Raw genomic sequence first — 18,037 nt, forward strand, 5'->3', positions numbered from 1 at the left:
ATATATATATACACACACACACACACACACACACATATATACAGGGTGTTTCAGTTAAACGTTTCAGAACTTCTAAGAGGGGTAGGGTACATCCTGACAACTCGAAATCATATAGCAATGTGGGGTCGGAAATGCTTTCCTGAAGCGGTGTTGTACACAGAAGCACCATAAAGAAAAGAGACCGTAAGTGAGAAATCGTTTTAATAATACATGAAAAGAAGCAAAAGGTACATGGATTAAAGTAAGTGTTCGAAGTTTCTTCCACGGGCTACAATGCACGCCTCACATCTCCGACGCATGGACATCCGAACATTCTGGAATACTCCAGGCGAATTTCGAATTTCTTGAACAAGAACGCCAAGTTAGTAGGATGGATGATTACACGAACGCAGAGTTAGCCGATATGCATTTGGCGTACGGGGCTGCAAATTGTAGTGGGCCAGCCGCACGGCGTTTGTACGCGGAACGATATCCGACGAGGCGTATTCCCAGTCATAATTTTTTTGCAAGACTGCACCAGAGGTTAGCTGAGAGAGGTTCATTTGAAAGAGCTGACAGGGACAGGGTAAGAACAGCACGGACTCCAGCCGTCGAACAGAATGTGCTGCAGCATGTACAGGGGAATCCAAGAACGAGTACACGAAGTCTAGCAAACGCAGTCGGGGTTTCCCATTGCAGCGTCTGGAGGATTCTCCGAGAACAAGACATGCATCCGTTTCACGTGCAGCGTGTCCAGACACAGCAACCGGAGGATTATGCACCTCGTATTGCTTTCGCACAGTGGTACCTTGGAAAATGTGCTACAAATCCCCTTTTTCCTGCTGAAGTGTTGTTTTCCGATGAGGCATCCTTCACAAGGGAAGGAATTTTCAACACGCATAACGACCATATCTGGGCGGTCGAGAACCCGCATGCAATACGACGTCGTGCAGCACAGATTCGATTTTCGGTCAATGTATGGGCCGGTATTATGGGAGATCACCTCATCGGACCTTACCTGTTACCGTGTCGTCTAACCGGACCTATCTACTTGATCTTTCTGCAGCAAGTATTGCCACAACTTTTGAGAGATGAACAGATTTCTGCATCGACGCAACAGACAATGTGGTTCCAACACGATGGAGCCCCTGCCCATTATAGCGGAGATGTTCGTAACTACCTGGATGTCACATTTGGTCAACAGTGGATCGGACGTGGTGGTCCCGTGCGTTGGCCTGCTCGGTCACCCGACCTATCATGTCTTGATTTTTATTTCTGGGGTCATATGAAATCGCTAGTTTATGACACTCCTGTTGACAATGCTGAGGAGCTGGTTGCAAGAATCGCAGTAGCTGCCGAAGAAATTCGAAATTCGCCTGGAGTATTCCAGAATGTTCGGATGTCCATGCGTCGGAGATGTGAGGCGTGCATTGTAGCCCGTGGAAGAAACTTCGAACACTTACTTTAATCCATGTACCTTTTGCTTCTTTTCATGTATTATTAAAACGATTTCTCACTTACGGTCTCTTTTCTTTATGGTGCTTCTGTGTACAACACCGCTTCAGGAAAGCATTTCCGACCCCACATTGCTATATGATTTCGAGTTGTTAGGATGTACCCTACCCCTCTTAGAAGTTCTGAAACGTTTAACTGAAACACCCTGTGTATATATATATATAAACTAAATAAAAAAAAAAAAAAAAAAAAAAAAAACGTTGTGCAAGAGAAAAGTAAGGCAGAAGACTGGAGGGTAGGAAACAGAAGAAAGGGGCCAATAGGGAAGATGGCCCCTGATGACAGTGTGGCATGCCCAGTGCCTCACCAGAGAGAGGAGTGGGGTGGCGGGTGGACGAAAACCACCACCCCACAAAAAAAAAAAAAAAAAAAATATCATTCTGTAAGAGAAAAATAGGGAGGGAGTAGGATTTCTTGTGAGTTATTGTGAGTGACAAGATGACAACCGGAATGGTCTCGGAGCCAAGCATCTGGGAACTGTGTGGCTGGAGGATCCCTCTACCCGGACTGAGGTCAGCTCCCACGCTCACAGCTCACTACAACAGACTATCACTCAGTGACCGCTTTCTCCCCAGGGAAATGCTCCCCACAATCCTTTCAATTGACGGCGACCTCTGTAGGTTTGTGAAGGATCGGAGGTACCGAAGAGAGATCCTTAAGAGCCTGACCTTGGCCAGGCAAAGTGCACATTGATAAGGGCAGCATAATAATGCCCAATATATTGTAAATAATGTTCAAAGCACGATGTCTTTATGAATGTTGTAAATAAAGTCAATAATATCGTTACGAATATAAATATTAATATAAATGTAAATCTGAATATCTTTATTATTTCAGTGTAAATACTCTCAAAAGCATAAAATGTCCTGTAAATAATCTGACACTGATTCTATTTTATTGTTGGCTCTGGGGGATGAGCCCGAACTTCGATGTGGGCCCCGTCTCCCCAAGGCTATTATTGTCCACCATCCAATGTAAAACCCCTGGCATTGCTGCTGTGAAGGGTCTATTGTATATACCACGTTTGTATACAATAAAGATTATATATATATATATATATCGGTGTTTTGATACACCATAGACACTCTTAAAAAAACTACAAAGTAGTTGTTGTGGGCATCATTTGCTCTTTCTCATATTGTGCTCTGCCTTCACAACGAGTTGCCATGATGCTGCACTACCTCGAATAAGTAACGCTTCACCAATAGAGAAGGCTATTGTTACTTATTCTCAGTGAGTACCACCACCCAGACATGTTTCAAGGCTATTGGCCTATCATCAGTGGGTGGGCAGGTACCCTAGTATTGCAGGCATGACGACCCAGTTGTGAAGTTAATCGCACAATATGAGAGATGCCAAAAGGTGTATAAGATAATATTTAAAATAAATAAATGCACATGGCATAATACCTATCTATTGGTGCCTTCTCTATTGGTGAAGCGTTACTTATTCGAGGTAGTGCAGCATCATGGCAACTCGTTGTGAAGGCAGAGCACAATATGAGAAAGAGCAAATGATGCCCACAACAACTACTTTGTAGTTTTTTTAAGAGTGTCTATGGTGTATCAAAACACCGATATTATATAGATACTAAACTCTTAAAGTATTATGCCATGTGCATTTATTTATTTTAAATATATATATATATATATTCCATGTTTTTTTTTTTTCAACCCCCATACAACATACAAATGAGCTCAAAAACACACGCGATCCCGCATATCTGTTTGTTTGTGTTATGCGGGATCGCGTGTGTTTGTGATATGCGGGATCCCGCAGATGATTCCACAGATCACTGTGGGAGCACCATTTCGTGGTTGTAGGAGAGGAGGGGATAATTCAGACCTCCAATCCTGCAACCCCCAGCTAAAGCTGGACACGCAATTATTATTATTACTAAATTTATTAGCTAGTGCTGCCTCCAGGTTTAACTTTATACAACATTATAAAATAATGAAGTAGGTTGACTGTGAACAAATATCCATTTTAACATTACAGGTGTAACTGTTCAGTTACAACTCTAATGAATACGTTAGTAATTTATACTTCACACAAATCAGTTATTCTGATAAATTTCTTTCTTATACCTGTAGATGGCATCTTTGAAAAACTGAAGTGCAGAGGAGCATGACATTAGAAAACTGACTTCATACCCATTGAAAAGTTTCCATATTTGCGTTTACAAAATCATCCGAATTCATATTTACCATATTTTTCTGAGATGAATAACATAGAAAATCGCAAAATATCATTTAAAAAATGGCCCCATAAATTTCCATCCCCAGAGGTGTTATCGGAAGCTGGTTTTTACTACTCAGGTGAGTGTATTTTATTGTATTTTAATGATTTAATAAAAGTTTTTGATTCTATGTGATTAATCTGCTCATATGTATTTCGAAGGTTACAAGAGTGAAAACGATATCGTTAAAAATGGACACTGCTATTACAACATCAAGAATATTCTTCTAAGAAATAAGATAAAAGAATATTGCTTAAACTTGTTTATTGTATCTATTTAATAAAAATTTATGTTTAATTTTCTCTTTCTTTTGTAATTTAGTGTGCTGAGTACAATTTGGCTGCACAGTCACAATAATTAGAAGGAATGACAAGTTTTCACGTTTTACATTCGCATTAGGTTATACAAATATACTCATATATAAGTTAAAAACCCAGTGTCCAATTTATTAAGCACATGTACATTTTTTCGCTTCTCTGAGCTGGTCACTGCCATACGGCTCTTTGTGCCTAATGATGGGATTTAGTTGGACCTTGAAATGTGACCATTCAAGTTAAGTACAGTACTTTATTGTGGTGGTTGAATAATCTCCGCATAACGAATTCAATAAATTTACGCTGAACGAAAGGTTACTTGCTGAGCGCCAGCAACCTTAACTGAACGTAAATTTCCTATTCATTTAACTTGCTTGGGTATATTCCTGAAAATTTACGAAGAATTAGATTTTTTAAAATTAAATATGAATAAATAGGGTTATTGTGCGTATCTCATAAAGTAATCTTTTTTTTAGAAATTCACTCAAATAAAGCTGACGAGTTTTCTTATTTTCATCGTAAAGCGGTGGCATCACGAAGGCCTCTAAAACATTATTACTTCTTTCAACATTGGGATTGGAATACTCTATGACCCATACTGTCCTTCCAGCTTCATCAGAGCCTGATACAGTACTTTCAAGGTATAGGCTTTTTGAAGGGTTACTGGAACTCATACACACCGTAACAGAAACTTATGGATCGAAATATGAAGAAATAAAGATTGAATCAAATCCAGGGACAAAAATTTCTCAGGCAGCCGCCAAAAACGCCCTACGTACAACTTTACATTATACTGAAGAACAGCCTGTTTTCAACAGTTAAAGATCTGTTTGTAAAAATTTAAAAAAAAAATAAAAACAGTGAAGGGACTATACTTTCAGTAAAGTTGAAGGGACTATATTTGTGGTCGCATTTTATCACCTAAACAGATGAAAAATTACAGATTTTATGTAAATGACGGTGAAAATAAAATTCTTACAGTACGTATTTTTTAGTTTTTAATGATTCCCAGCTTTAACCAACTTTTTCGATAAACGGCCCAATCACCTCGATAAAAGGGGTTCTACCTGTACATAACAATCTAATATAAAGTAAAATATAAGAATTAGTGAAGTATACTTAGCAGAGGGGTATACTTTAAAATAAGTACATAAGATCTTGGCAATATCAGAAACATACTCGTACTATGATAGCTCAGATGTCGTAACTTATTGAACTCCAAAATTCACAGTGAAATATAGTTTTCAATTGATAATTTTCTTTTAGGTAATGCAGATATCGTCACTTGCTTTTTTTGTGATAACAGTTTACTCCAGTGGAAATCCAAAGATGATCCATGGGAGGAACATGCAAAATACTTTCCTATGTGTCCTCATTTGTACGATGTTAAAGGAAGAGATTTTATTTACAGATGTATAGTTAAAATGGAGCCTGACCAGGTAGAAATATTTAAACAATGCCTATAGTTATATGTTATTTCTATTGTGTAACTAAATAAGAATTGTACAGGAATAAGCACTCGTTTATAAATAGGTATTTACTTTTTTAATCACTTACTAAAAATCTTAAAAATTTAGTTCCAGGGTTCTTTCCCCTTGTAGGCATATCAAAGCATGTAGGACCATTATGCAACGCCCTGTGGTAGATGATTTATGTGAGTGCTTCCCTCTACAGGGCCATTGCGTAACAAAATTATTTGCAGCGTTTAAGAAGTGTTGTGTTATTCTGGGCGTTGTCATTGTGCTAAGTGATGAAACAAAGAGAAAACGTTAATTTTTTTTTTTTTTTACAACTTCACGAAAAGCATAACCGACGAATGAGTAAAACAAGTGTATAGTAACGATGCTCGATGATCTCGTTCGCATGTTTTGAACACATGCGAGATTTCAGGAAGGATAGAAAAAAATTCAAATCATTATGTTAGAGTCACCGTAATTTATTACATCTACGAGTATATGTGTCTGTAAATTGCGTGTATTCTCTGGTCGATTTGTCTGTTTTGCTGGACGAACCCCCCCCCCCCGTTTCTGGGGGGAGGAACTTTGCTATCTATGCCTGACATCGACTAACTCAGCCACGGAGTGAAAAAAACCAATTAAAATTCCTCGCGTCATCGACGGCATTGGAACCCGGGCCTTTTCCACCCTGTGTGGGGAGAACGGCAACTATACTACTGTGCTACCGCGCTGACCCAGGAAGGATACGACGATCTGGAACATGTAAAGTGTTGAGGACGTCTAACCTCGCTTCGAACCTCGGAAGATATCGAAAACGTTCGCACAGTGATCGCTGCTGATCGTCGAATGACTCTCCAATAACAGAAGAACAAATTGACATTAACGGAGAAACAATTTGTGCAATGCTGATGGAAGAGCTGGATAAACAGAAGATCACAAACAGTTCTTCTGAAGAACAAAAGCTATTTAGACTAGAAGCATATTCAAGTTGTTTATGAGCTCCCTTTTTGCTCGATACGATCGTAACAGGTAAACGAGCTGGAATGCTTCTCTTAATAAGCTTCATAAACAAAGAGAAAAAGCATGGAACAGTGATAAATATGTCTCGGAGACACGGCAAATTTCAAATTTAAAACCCAAAGTGATGTTTATCATTTTCTACGATAGCATGGGAATCATTCACGAGGAATCTGTTCCATCAGGTGATAGAATGAATAAGTATTGAAAATATACACTGAAATTTTAGTAACTTCAAACAGGCCTATGGGTCTGGGAAATTCCATACTATAATAATTAATGATACACACCAGCCAAGAAATTAAACTGAAGATTTACTATAAAATAAAATACAGTAATGTAATGAAAATAAAATAAAATACAATAAAGATTAAAATATAGTTACAATATAGTTAAAATATGGTTAAAAGCAGTAAAATTATCTAAAATAAACTGGGATAAAACAATGAAACCTGGAGCTTTCGGAGACTGCCGTCTCCTTCTTCAACAGCATACTACTAGTGCTAAGACACATCCTTAAGTAGCAGGTCCATGGCACTCATGCACGTAGTCATCAGACACATGATCTATATTCCCCATGCGCGTGTCGGAAACGGAAGTGGCTCGGGAGCGTGTCAAACAGAACCGGTCATCCCTTCTGAGGACAACTGCCTCAAACAGGGGGTGTAAACGGGTCCCCCTGTCCCTATTAATAGTATTGTGACTGGATGAACCGATTCGCAAGCTCTCGAGCCACTTGCGTTCCCAAAATCCATGGGCGCGGTCAGTAATGACCGCGTCTTCAGGAGAGATCCGGTGCTGCTTTTCCCAGAAATGCTCTGCCACAGCAGACCTCGCATAGTTAGCAGTCTTGATAGCGGTCGTGTGTTCCCCCAGACGGTCCTTTAAACGTCGCCCCGTTTCCCCCACATAACACTCCTCACAATCCGGGCACTTAATCTCGTAGACCACATTGCTAGTATGGTCCTGGGCTACGGGATCTTTAACTTGAGATATCACTGTGTGCAACCTCCGACCCGGAAGTTGCACACAGCGGGTCTGACACTCCCGCAGTGCCCGTACAATGCGTTCCAAAAGGCCCGGATAGTAAGGAATGTATGCAGTAACCACAGGGGCAGGCGACTCCCTACGATTGGACTTAGCCCTATAAATATATTTGTCCAAGACCCTCTGGGGGTATTTCCTGAGGTCTGCCGTGACTCTGCAAATTTCCATTTCCTTTTCTTCAGGGGTACTACAGTGGGTCCCCACCCTATTCAACAATGCCCTGGCTACACTGTTCTTATGATGATAAGCCTGTGCTGAGCTGTAATGAACAAATTGGCCACGGCACATAGGCTTTCTATAAATCGTTGTTTTTAATCTAGACCCATCTCTGCTAACCAAGACATCCAGAAACGGGAGGGACCCAGCTTCTTCCACCTCCGAGGTAAATTGTATAAATGTGGAAAAGCTGTTGAGTAAGTTGAGCACCTCATCTTCCTTTCCCTTTTTTAAAATGGTGAACGTATCGTCCACATATCTCCTCCACTCGCGCATGGGGAAATCCAACTGATGAAAAACCCTAGTTTCCAGTTCCTCCATTGCCAAATTGGCCACAATGGCGCTGATGGGGGAACCCATGGCCGTGCCATGGACTTGCTTATACATAACTTTTTGAAAAACCATGGTAGTGCTTGCGAGGAAAAATTCAACGCCTTTACAAATATCATCAATGCTTAGTGAAGATCTAGCACTAAAGTAGTCATCCCGTTCCAAAGCCAATCTTACACAATGCACCCCATGTTCAATGGGGATACATGTGAACAGAGATACCACGTCAAATGAAATCATTAGTTCATCTTCACCTATAGATTGGCTTCTTATAAAGTTCACAAATTCCTTGCTATTCCTGATTACTAAACTAGAGCGTCCCACTATAGGAGAAATGACTTCAGCCAAAAATCCAGATAAAGCATAAGTGGGACTACCCACAAATGATACTGTAGGTCTCAACGGAATGCCCACCTTGTGCGTCTTAGGGAGGCCATAGAACCGGGGCAATTGACAACCTGAGGCATGAAGAGACCAATAAACTTCTTTAGTTATTTTACCAGCCTTATGCCATCCCTGTATGATGTTGTTGACTTGTCTCTCCAAACCAGCTAACCGATTTCGGTGGGTAACTTTATATATGTTGCTATCCTGTAGAAGATCCAGAACTTTTGCACAATAATCATCCTTATTCAGAACCACTGTGGATCTGCCTTTGTCGGCAGGTAACATTATGATATCCTTATCTTTTCTAAGTTGTCTTAATGCTCTGAGAGATATTAGAAGTCGCATTGGATTGATGTTGGAATACATTAATACCAATTTAACCCCAGTCCATGGTGCGTTGGTCTTGAGAGTAGTGGCAGACAAAGCAACCAGGGTTGCTGAGGTTTACAAGCGCAGGCAAATCAACAAATTCAATAGATTGTTAGAGGAATCCGTGGTGGTGCGTAATAGGGATACTAGCAACTTTATTCATAATCTTAGTGGCAAACAATTTACTAAAGAACAGGAGGAAGTATTGAGCCTGGGTCCAAAGTTTGCTTTAGTACCTGCCAGGCCTCCCATTGCAGAGATAGCTATGGGAGTGGAAAAAGCCATCAACAAGCCACCTGTTACCCAAGCTGATGAGATACGGGTCAGGGTGGCGGTTATTTTGAGTCAGACCAGGACAGCACATTCTAATCTCAGTCACAGACATGAAAGAGCATTAAGACAACTTAGAAAAGATAAGGATATCATAATGTTACCTGGCACGACGATTCCTTACACCCCTTTCATCTCCAAAGGGTTACTGCTCCCCCAAGATCATCCTGCACGTGTGGCTTTTGCGCAGTGGTTTCTACAAAAAAAAGTGTTCAAGACTTGAATTTTCCAGCCTATGTTTTATTCACGGATGAGGCTTATTTCACTCGGAAAGGCTTATTCAATCAGCACAATGCTCATGTGTGGGCTCGCGACAACCCACACGGTGTGTGCCCCTATACGGCACAACATCGCTTCACAATAAATGTGTGGGCAGGTATGATCGGTGACTGCTTAGTCGGCCCATACCGGTTACCATCCCGCATGAACTCCGCTAAATATCGGATCTTTCTTGAACAAGTTCTACCAGAGTTACTTGACGATGTTCCAGCAAATGTGAGACCCAACATTTTGTTTCAACATGACGGGGCCGCCTGCCAATTATGGAAAGTGTGTTCGTGACCATTTCAACAGGCGTTTTGGGCGTCTATGGATTGGCCGCGGTGGATCCGTTGCCTGGCCCCCATGCTCACCTGTTTTATCGAGCCTTGTTTCTTTCTGTTGGGGGTGGCTCAAATCTATCGTGTATGAATCGCCTGTGGAGAGGGAAATGGATCTCGTGGCGAGACTCGTCTGCGCTGCTGCTACTGTCAAAGAAACTTCATGTGTGTTCGACTGTGTCCGCCAATCCATGCTGCGTCGGTGTCACGCATGCATCGCGTCTCATGGTGGAACCTTCCAGCATCTGTTGTAACATCAAGAAATGCATCCATCTCGTACTCCATTGTTAATATTACGTCAAATAAATGTTTGCCACTAATTACTGTCTTGTGTCATTTCTGCTTCTTGTGCCTTTGCTACTACTTTCCCGTGACGTTTTCGGTTATGCGTTCCTATGCGATTCACATTCCTTTAGATGTTACCTACCTCCCCTAAACGTTTGTACCAATATTTTTGAGACACCCTGTATACAATAAAGTATATGCTTGTAAAGGCAGATGAGTAAAATATTGTAGTTGAAATATGGTAAAGGCCGGAGAATAGATAGATATGGTGAATTTACTATTGAATAAATGGATGTAAAGTAAGAAATTCTGGACGGGGAAATTAAAGGGGATGATAGAGATAAATGCTTTCATATATGTTGATCCAGATGTAATGTTCTGAGCATTAGTAGAGGCATTTGATGCAAGAAAGCAAGCTTATGCAGCATCAGCCAAAAAAAAAAAAAAACCACTTCCACTTCACCCCTCTGTTTGTTCCAAATACCTGTCCAGCTGAGCCTTAAACTTATTTAGGCTATCAACTTCCACGACAAGGGATGGAAGTCTGTTCCACCAACCAACCACTCGCTGGCTAAAGGCAAATTTCCGCACATCTATCCTACATCTGTCTTTCCTCAATTTGAATTTATGCCCTCTCAGGTGATTATTCTGAGCGAGAGGAAGAATCCCATCAGCATTGAGCATGCTCAAACCATTCAATGCTTTATACACCTCTATCAGATCACCTCGCTGGTGCCTAGTCTCCAGACACTGTAATTTGCAAAACTTAAGCCTTTCTTCGTAAGAGCACCCCTTTGTTCCATTCACTAATCGTGTTGCCCTTCTCTGTACTCGTTCCAGCAGCTCTACATCCTTCTTGAAATGAGGCCTCCAGACCTGTATACAGTACTCTAGGTGTGGCCTGACCATTGCCTTATACAAGGGAATAATCACCTCCTTATCCCTGCTAGAAAAATTCCTATATATCATTGACAATACAGCATGAGCTACTCTTGCAGCCTGTCTGCACTGCTAAGAGAACTTCATATCTGCCTGCACAACCACCCCCAGGTCCCTTTCATTCTCTATCACTCTCAGTGTAGTACCACAGAGTTGATACGTTGCTCTGGGGTTGCTGTTTCCCATGTGTAGTACTTTACATTTGTCAATGTTAAACTTCATTTGCCACCTCTCAGCCCATCTGCTCAACCTTTCCGGATCCTGTTGCAGCAGCAGCATAGTGTCAGTAGTCCTTGACAACCCTGCCTACCTTTGTATCGTCTGCAAACTTCGACATTTAGCTTGATATACCATCATCAATATCATTTATGAATACAGAAAACAATAATGGACCCAACACTGAGCCCTGAGGGACTCCACTAATAACATTAGTCCACGACGAGCAGTGTCCATTGATTACCACTCTGTCTTCTCCCCCTCAGCCACCCCTTTATCCACAGCAGTAATTTGCCTCCAATGTCACACTGCTCCAATTTGTGCAGCAGTCTTCCATGTGCAACAGTATCAAAAGCCTTTCTAAGATCCAAGTATATAATATCAAAGTTATTCCCTGCATCCAGTTCTTTTGTGACTGCATCATAGTATCCAATCAAATTGGTCAGGCAAGACTTCCCCTTAACAAAACCATGCTGCGTCCGAGCTATAACTGAAGTCTTGTCTAAATGATCCTGCAGTGCTTCTTTAACTAGTGCCTCCATTAATTTTCCTGGAACAGAAGTTAAACTCACAGGTCTATAATTACTTGTGTCAGCCTTTGATCCTCCTTTGTGAATTGGGGTCACATTTGCACATCTCCAGTCTGTGGGTACCTCCCCTGAGTCCAAGGAAGCTCTCATAATTATGGCTAAGGGTTTGCTTACTTCCTCTGCTGCCTCCTTTAATATAACTGGATAGATCCTATCCACCCCAGGGTGCCTTTCTTGTGTTTATCTTCAACAATTTCTCCTCCACTTTACTCTCAGTTATTACAGGATTCTCTAGCTTACTGCTAGAGTTGAATACACCTCTGGCTTTCCCCTCGCTAAATAACTCTTCATGTGTGAATGTCGATGCAAAATATTCATTTAGTTTGTTAGCTACCTGAGCAGGATCATGTAATGACCAAGTTAGGAGTTTTGTTGTATAGTGATGGTGTAAACCTGATTAATGTTAGTTGAAGGATGGTGTTGATTGTATCAAGTTAAAGTTAGCTGGAGAAGGTTTGTCATTTGCATCTCCAATAAGAAAAAAGTATTGTAATAAAAGAAAGATTTGGATGTGGACACTGAATTTGACCATTAAAGAAAGGATCTGATTTACGTTGGAGAAGTTAGCATAAATTAATTTCATGAAAGTGCTATTAGCCTTGTAGTAAAGAAAAAGGTGATGTGCATGAATGTAAATTAACATGACCATTTAATCCATACCATGTACCATATAGATAGTGTTATTACGTTGCAATATGTGCTTAAATATTGATCAAGTTCCTTTCGGTAAATACGTGTAATAAATAAATTGTATATAGCCTTAAATTGAAGTTGTGTCTTGTCATTTTGAACACCCAGCCAAAATCCGAAGGAGGAATATACTCAATATAGTAACTCCCTAGAACCTGATTTCTTCTGTGAGGTACACAAGTCAGATGCAAAAGTGGGGTACAGTAAAGGTTCAAATAAAAACAAAGATAAAAGGTAAATGAAAAGCGTAACCCCCACAACTTGTATCTTTCGAGCTTTTTAATGCAACTAGCTCTTCAGCTACTGCAAAATTTTGATTTGCACCTTCTCGGATTTAAATTAGTAATTGAACTGTATGGCTTGTATCTTTACTCTCATCAATTGCTATTGATTTTGAAAAAAGGTTCTTGGAGTTTTTTCATACTGCAAAGTTCCTGAAATTTATCGTAGGCATGTTTTGTGGTGTAGTGGAGTTTCACATTATATTCATTGAACACCGACAATTTCATTGCAAATAAGACATGTGTAAGTATCATTGGCAGTGCAAAAAAGTAATTAACTGGCCACCGCTCATTAAAACGCGACACTCAGCATCAACTTTTCTTTTTTTTTTTTTTTCGACATCAACTTCGATATGATTTTTATGGGGTCACTGGAATAAAAAAAAAAAAACAATACTAGTGAATACTGAAGTAAAATTTTCCTTTTAAATTAAACGTGTCTTAAAATTTTAAATATTTAACATAAAGATTATTATTCTATTCATGTCACTCTTATATCACATGAAATTAATAATATAATTTATTAGGCTGTTTACCTAATAAACTACATTATTATAATAAAAAACTATTATTAATTCTAATATAGTTTAATAAGGTGGCGTTTCGGGTATCTTACCGATCGAAAACTACCTAAAAAACAATGCGTAATTGATATTGAATTTGGACTTCGTAATATTCCACATAAAGATTTATTTATTCAACAAGTTAACCAAGTAGTGAATAACATAAAAGAAACGCGACTTCCTAAATTAAATACACATGACAGTTCAGCTTTACGAGAACTTCGGGGAAATAAGGACATTATTATACAGAGGGCAGATAAAGGAGATACAGTGGTAAAACTAGATAAACCTGATTATATTAATAAGTTAGATTCAGTTGTTTCAGATACCTCCACTTATCTTGAAGTAAACCCGGCACTGTTTACCAATTTGGTCAATCAATACAATAAAACGTTAACCACGTATCGAAAAAACGACTACATTACTATGGCCCAGTTAAAGGAAATGAAGGCCAGAACATACAATATTCCTGCACTTTTCGGTCAGGTAAAATTACACAAGACTATTTCCTATTCGACCTATTGTTTCCTACAGGAACTCGGCATTTTCATCCTCAGCCACACATGTATATAACATTATAAAACCCTTTAGACAGGTAATACAATTTGGGATTAAGAACTACGATACATTATTTAATAATCTTAAAGACTGTAGACTCGGCGACAATGACAATTTATTCTCACTAGACGTTACCTCGTTATATACGAATGTAAACGCTGAATACACATTAGATATTATTTGGGATATGTTAAATAAAAACTCGACACCGATTAATTATACGAAGCTACCTATTAAGGAAATTTTTCACTTAAACTGTTAGTTGAGGCCAACTACATCACCTTTCGAGACAAGGTGTACAAACAAATTTTTGGATTACCAATGGGTTTGAGCCTGAGCGGCTTAATGTCAGAGATCTATCTCTCAACGATTGAGCATATACATTTGACACCTTTTCGACCCCGAATCACATACTATGGGACGTATTTAGACGATGTTCTAGTTATTACCGATAGTAGTACTATCCAAGACATTTTACATTAGTTTAATAATATTCATTCGAGACTCAAATTTACATTGGAAAGGGATGATACGGATACAAAGTCATTAAACTTTCTAAATTTCACGCTTACCCGGGACTCGAATAAAATCCAATTTAGCATCTATCGAAAACCTACAAACACCGGTGTGCTTCTACATTATAACAGCTATCACCCGTTCACCTACAAAAGATCGATTATCTTTAATCAATTTCTAAATGCCTATAAATATTCAACGACGGAATCTGCTTTGGACTCAGAAATATAAATATTAACTAGCAGGTTCTTAAACAGGGGTTATTCCATTGCCACAATAAACAGAATTAGGGTACAGGATAGGATACAAAATACTACACCAACCAACAATAGTAATATCAAAAAATACTTTATTTCTGTCCCATATGTTGAACAGTGCACAAACAGCTTAATAGATTCTTTAAAGATACCGAGTTTAAAATTGAGGCCAAGCCAATACGGAAGTTACACACTATACTGAACAATCGCTCAGTTCTTTCCGCGTTCGCAACACAAATTAATGATCTGGTATATAACATTCCTTGCGGTGATTGCGACTCGTCTTACCAAGGTTCGACGCGATTGTGTAAATCAACATGAAGCCTCAGTTCGTGCCTCTCGTTCAGCAGCATCAGAATTAGTCTTTCATGCCATTAACGAAAAACATACTTTTTTATTTAACGAGGCCAAAATACTTAATGTTCAACGTAATAATACGCGACCATTATTGCAGTAACCGTAGAAGTTAAATTACACGAGAATTCTGTTAATGTTCGGCGGCCATATTTGATCTCCGATGCGTGGACATTTATGCGCATGTACGAAGACAAATAATCACTATTAAGTTTCAACCCTATTTGGTAATTTTCATTCCTGTGATCACGACATACGGTCGAAAAGCGTTGTCAGCTTCATGAAGGAAAATCGTTTCGAATATTTTTGTTAATTCGTTTTAATTGCGTTAAATTGATTTTTAATTGTTTTAAATTGTGTTAAATTGGTTTTTAATTATTTATATTTTACTCTAATGTAAGTTGCCGATTTTTTCGTTTTAATTTCTGGAGAGTATCACACGGAAGTGTTCTACGTACTATATTGAGGGAAACTCCTCTTATTATTTTACAAATATTAATATCAACGTAGAACGTATTGAGTATTATAGCTCTGATTCTTACTATCTAATATAGTTTTATACTAATTCATACCTGCCGACAGCCCCTGTTGTCAGGGGCTGTCGGCAGATATGAATGATGATAACAGAACCTTTATGTGCATATACGCTGCCAGCAGTTAATTTATAACAGAGGGATTAACTCCATTAACCAATAGGAGGACAGTGTCATGTTTTTATTCTCGACTGTGGTTCTTGTTTAGTAGAAGCCAGGGAGTGACCTTTGCTCCCATACTCCTGAACATCAGGGTTCATGTGCAGGCTGGTTCAGGATCTTACCGATACCAAACATCAGACCATGCTGCTGATGCAAGGTTTTATCCTGGATTCGGGATTCTTGTGTAGTGGAAGGCTAAGATGACTTTTGCTTCTATACTCTAAACATCAGGGTTGGTGTGCAGGCTGGCAAGAGCCGGATAAAAAATTAGGAAATCCCTAATTACTGTCTCTACCGCCTATTGCTATTTAATGACAGCGTCAAGATTAACGGATTATTTTAATGATGTTTCAAAGAATAGCTTTAAATGGAAATAACAGAATTAATATCTAACAAGACAGCTGCCCCCCCACAGAGGCCTCAACACTTTTAATCAACCGACGAATGTTAAAATAATCCGTAAAATGTGTTTTTAATAAATTTTATTGTGATCTAATATAAACATTAATTTTTACGATCTAATTGAAATATCCGCGGGCCGGATAAAATTCTTTCGCAGGCGAGATCCAGCCGGCGGGCCATATTTTGGGTAAAATTGCAGCCGTTATCAATCCACTGCAGGATTGAAGCCTCCTCAACGATTCATGTTGAGGGAAATGGACCATAATCTGCCACACTGGTCCAGTGCAGGTTGGCAGATCGACCGTATTTAGCAGTCAGGGGCTTTAACGCCTGTCTACTGAAAGCGCGTGTTCTACTGCACTCTCACTCCTGACCAGTGTGGTCAGGGGTACCCAATGGCCTCTGGCTACGGAGGCCATTGGGTACCCCTGCTCTAGAGCTAAATCATCTCTTGCCCCTTTATCAGACTGCAACTGGCTGAGAAACACTTTCCATTTAACAATCTTCTTTGTTTACTCTGAATTTAGACCCCGTCTTATCAATTCATAAGAAAACACTTATTTCGCACGCAGAAAACTAATTTAAGTGAATCTCAAATCAGGCCATAAATAGGCAAGTGTTGCATCCATTCTTTCACTGGAAACCTTTTAAACATTTTTATTGACCCAAAAGTGAGAGTTCCACTCTCCAACATTAAGAATATATCGTAACATACCACATGCTGTGTATTCCTCAAGTAATTTCAGCAACATTCTTTCCCTCCATCCAAAATTCAAGCTACAATCCTTTTTTACTAAATACTGCAATAATCTTATGGGGTATATTTATTTTATTAAATGACAATTTGTGTTTTATTTTAATCTTTTTTTTTTTCTATGCTTTTCTTGAAGCCACATATTTTTATTATAAATTATTTATTTTATTACTCTGTAAGCCCTTATAGCTTGTCCATGGCTGTCTCGGGGTATGCTTGATATCTGCGCTGCTTGGAGCGCACTTTGACCAACATGTGTTTTTTTAGCTCTCTTTGTATTGACATGACTTCCTGTTTTATACTTCTGACTGGTAGAAAATACACGGATATTTTTCCTATTATTATTATTATATACTTCATGACATGAAACCCTAAAATATTATTGCTTTATGTGAAGCAGTGGCGAAAATATAGGTTCAGAAAATTTAAATCAACGTTAACTACAATAAAAAAAATTTCTTTCAATTCTATTTTACAGCTTTCCGCTATACTCCAGAATCTGGGTACAAGTTTTCTCTGCGCAGTGGGCGTGGTCTTAAACCCTGGAGGCGAGTTTACTATTGGATGTGAATTTAGTTTGGTTTAGAGGGAAGTTATCATTTGCACGTGTGCGTTTGGTTTTTTCGTGGCCATTTTCCTGGTGCTATTAGTACGGTATATTTTGTGCTGCCTTTTGCTTGTCATGTTAGGTGTTTTCTACTTTCGTTATTGTGCCATTTACGCATATTACTCTGCTGCCCTGTGCTCTACTGCCATCACGTATTATTTTCCTTGTTTAGTCCCAATGGAGCGAGTGAATGCGGTGTTTATCCCCCCACCATACTGCTGTTTTTGTAGCGGAAAAGGAGTTCCGCTATTTAAAAACAGCGGTAACAAATATTTCATCCAAAGATTATGCCCATCCCTCGCTATCTGCAGTCTTAGTTAGGGTGTTTATCGCCCACCCTACCGCTGTTTTTATAGCGGAAAACAACTCCGTATTTAAAGACAGCGGTGATATTCTAATCAAAGATCATCCCCAGCCCTCGCTATCTGAAATCTTAGGCTTTTTATTCCACTCCTCACCGCTGTTTTAAAGTGAAAAAAAGAGATCCCTATTTAAAAAACAGCTGTAAAAGATATTTAAACCAAAGATTAG

The sequence above is a fragment of the Mastigoproctus giganteus genome, chromosome 8 (genome assembly GCF_048544385.1).
Source record: "Mastigoproctus giganteus isolate SK-2022 chromosome 8, ASM4854438v1, whole genome shotgun sequence".
Taxonomy (NCBI): domain Eukaryota; kingdom Metazoa; phylum Arthropoda; class Arachnida; order Uropygi; family Thelyphonidae; genus Mastigoproctus; species Mastigoproctus giganteus.